Source organism: Arachis duranensis, chromosome 6, assembly GCF_000817695.3.
Source record: "Arachis duranensis cultivar V14167 chromosome 6, aradu.V14167.gnm2.J7QH, whole genome shotgun sequence".
Classification (NCBI taxonomy): domain Eukaryota; kingdom Viridiplantae; phylum Streptophyta; class Magnoliopsida; order Fabales; family Fabaceae; genus Arachis; species Arachis duranensis.
In genome coordinates this window covers 31376117-31380011 of record NC_029777.3, presented here as the reverse complement: position 1 = coordinate 31380011, position 3895 = coordinate 31376117, and the positions used below count along the sequence as shown (strand labels likewise).

The window sequence follows — 3895 nt, the reverse complement described above, 5'->3', positions numbered from 1 at the left end:
GGCTATATAACCGACAGATGATATCATCAGCCATTAGGATAGGCATTCATTATATGCATACTATGTGAATTATTTGAAATTGCCTAATTGACTGCATATTACCTGCTAATTGTCTAAATGTCGTATCTGTTTCCTATTTGTATATCTCTTGTCTTATATAACTGTGTTTTCCATCTTATACTCCTGTTGATGGTTGAGAGGTCTGAGGGATTTGGAAAGGGAAGTATTAGTTAGACTGAAGATCTTTAGTCAATTGCCATTTATGGTTTAGTCTGTTTATAAGCTTTGAATTTATCTGGTGGAAGTTCTAGGATTGCCTTTGGCTTTCCCAGGACATTACATGTTAGATATGTGGGTACTGTTACCATACTAAGAACCTCCGGTTCTCATCCATACGGATTTTGTGGTTTACAGATGCAGGACGTGAGGCTTTTCACTAAAGCATGCTGGAAACTTCTGGATTTGTGAAGATCATTGGTTCTCGGGACTCTATTTTGGTCTTATATGTTTTGCTTAGATACTCTTATCTCCACTAAATAATACAAACTGTGATGGCTACTCTTATAAGTGGTTTTGGAGAGTAGGTTTTTGTATTTATGTCCCTTTGGGTTTCTTTTGGGTTTCTTACTTTATTTACATGTATATATTTCTATGCTCGGACCGGTTATCTTCGCAGCCAGATTTTGAGTCTTGTTATTCATGTTTTTGGCACTCATTTGCATATATATAATCTCACGTTAGCTTATCCTTTATCCGTTATGCTATCGATCGGAGTGTTGTGCTTTTTAAGTTACGATTTTGATTTACCCCTTTTCTTCAAAGGCTCCTAGTTATACTCATTTTTCACAGTACTATGCGTACTAAATTTTATTTTAGAGGTCATAATACCTTTCCATCTCTGAATTATGACTTAAGCATAAGACTCTGTATGGTAGGGTGTTACAGCTAATCCCAATGACAGAGGAGATGCAAGGAAGGTCCTAAGTGACTTTACTGCATCCACTTCGGACTTCTATGGGCATCGCATCTCTATACCTGCCATTAGTGCAAATAAGCCTCAATTGGTCACTCTAGTTCAATAGAACTACAAGTTTTATGGACTTCCACAAGAAGATCCCAACAGATTCATCTCTGATTTCTTGCAGATCTGTGATACTCTTAAGACTAATAGAGTGGATCCAGAGATTTACAAGCTTATGTTTTTCCCTTTTGCTGTAAGGGACAGAGCTAGGTTATGGCTGGATTCTCAGCCTAAGGAAAGCCTAGACTCATGGGAGAAGGTAGTCAACGCATTTTTAACCATGTTCTTTCCACCTCAAGAGCTGAGCAAGCTTAGGGTGGAAGTATAGACCTTCACGCAGAAAGAGGGTGAATCCCTCTGCGAAGCCTGGGAGAGGTACAAGCAACTGATCAGAAGATGCCCTCCTAACATGATTTCAGACAAGACCATGCTAGATATCTTCTATGATGGTCTTTCTAAGATGTCCAAGATGGCATTGGACCACTCTGTTGGTGGATCACTCCACTTGAAGAAAATGCCTGAGGAGGCACAGGAACTTATTGACATGGTTACAAACAACCAATTCATGTACACTTCTGAGAGAAATTCTATGAACAATGGGGTCACTCAGAAGAGAGGAGTCCTGGAGATTGACACTCTGAATGCCATATTGGCACAGAATAACATCCTGACCCAACAGGTCAACATGATCTCTCAGTATTTTACTGGATTGCAGGCTGCAACTGGCAGTACATAAGAAAATTCATATGAAGGAGATGCCTATGATCCAGATCAACCCATGATAGAGGAGGTTCACTATATGAGTAATTCCTCAGGGAAACCCCACACTGAGCCTTATGGAAACACCTATAACTCATCATGGAAGAATAATCCCAACTTTTCATGGAGGGATCAACAGAAGCCCTAGAAAGGCTTCAACAATAATCAAGGTGGAAGAACCCATAATAGGTTCAACAACAGACCATTCCCACCTTCTCAGCAACAAATGGAGACTTCTAAGCAAAGCCTCTCTGACTTAGCTACCATAGTCTCTGATCTCTCTAAGACCACTCATAGTTTCATATCTGAGACAAGGTCTTCCATTAGGAATCTGAAGGTACAGATTGGTCAGTTGAGTAAGAGGATCCCTGAGATCCCCTCTAACACTCTTCGAAGTAATACTAAAGTAAACCCAAGAGAAGAGTGCAAAGCCCTCAGTATAGGAGCTGAGGCCAAAATTGAAGAAGAACTTTTAGCATTGAAAGCCAGCCAGGGAGTAGAGGATGGGCGTTCAACGCCCAAAGAGAAGCAAGTTCTAGTATTAAATGCCACAATAGGAGAGGATGGGCATTCAACACCCACTAAGGACCCCTTGTTGAAGAACTAAAAGAACCCAGTACTCATAAGGAGACCAAAGAGGTTCCCCTGAATGCTTTGTTGCAGATTATAGACTCTGAAGAATACTCTTCCTCTGATGAAGAAGATGAAACTAGGGAGGAGTAAGTAGCTCGGTACTTAGGAATTCTGATGAAGCTGAATGCAAAATTATTTGGAACAGAGACATTGGAGGACGAACCTCCAGTGCTTACCAAAGAACTCAATGCCTTGGTTCAGCAAAAACTACCTCAAAAGCTACCAGATTCTGGATGCTTCCTAATTCCTTGCACCATAGGGACAATCACCTTTGAGAAGGCTTTATGCAACCCAGGGCTACGAATTTTTGCATCTCTCTGTAATAGAGAGGCTAGGAATTTTTAAGGTGCAAGCTGCCAACAGCAAATTAGAGATGGCAGACAAGTCACTGAAAAATGATTGGTCTGGTAGAGGATATCTTAGTAAAGGTTAAAAACTTTTACATCCCTACAGATTTTATAATCTTAGATACTAGAGAGGACAAGGATGAATCCATCATCCTTGGAAGACCTTTCTTAGCCACTGCCAATGCCATAATTGATGTGGCAAAGAGAGAGCTTGTTATGAAGTTATGGGAAGATCACATCTTGTTCAAGATGCCTAAACCTAACTCCTTCCCTAGAGGAGAGACAACTGTGCAACACTTAGTGTTCCAACCCTCTCTCTGTGTGCAGAGTTTTTTATGAGCGGATATTTTATACGCTTTTTGGCATCATTATCATATAGTTTTTAGTATGTTTTGTTTAGTTTTTAATAAGTTTTTATAGGTTTTAGTGTTAAATTCACATTTTTGGATTCTACTATGAGTTTTTGTATTTTTGTGCAATTTTAGATAATTTCTAGTTGAAATTGAGAATCTGGAGCAAAAGTCTGATTCAGAGACAGAGAAAGCACTGCAGATGCTGTCAGGATCTGACCTCTTTGCACTCAAAAGAGCTTTTCTAGAGCTACAGAAGTCCAAATGGAGCTAAAGAAATCCAAATGGAGCATTCAACGGCTATGGAAAGCTTACTTCCAGAGCTTTCCAGCAATGTATAATAGTTTATACTTTGCTTCATATTAAAAGGCCCAAATTTGTCATCAAACGCCAGCCTCCTACCCCCTTTCAGGCGTCTAGCCCCCAAGGAGAAGAGACCAGCGTCCAAACGCCCAAAGAGGACCCCCTAGCCAGTGTTCAATGCCTTAGAGGCCTCCTAACACATGAATCTCATCAAAACTCAGTCCAAACACTCACAAGTGGGCTCTAGAAGTGGATTTTAGCACTAAAAAGACTGTTTTACCCTTACTAGTCACTTGTTTAGTATTTGAAGGATTAAATCTATGTTATCTACACACATCATCTAGGATTGCCCATCATTTACCATATTTCATTTATCATTGTATTTCCTATCAGTACGAGTTTTTAAACCTCATAGGTTGTGGGGAGGAGCCCTGCTGAGTCCTATGAATTAATAAAAGTATTATTGTTTCTCTTCGATTTGT

General features: G+C 39.9%; 1 non-coding gene across 1 annotated transcript; it reads right to left on the bottom strand.

The window, feature by feature from the left end:
• Positions 1–1328: 1328 nt before the first annotated feature.
• On the bottom strand, positions 1329–1437 carry LOC127740359 (small nucleolar RNA R71). Its single transcript, XR_008001037.1, has one exon. It is a non-coding gene; the product is annotated as a small nucleolar RNA R71 (small nucleolar RNA).
• Positions 1438–3895: the final 2458 nt, after the last annotated feature.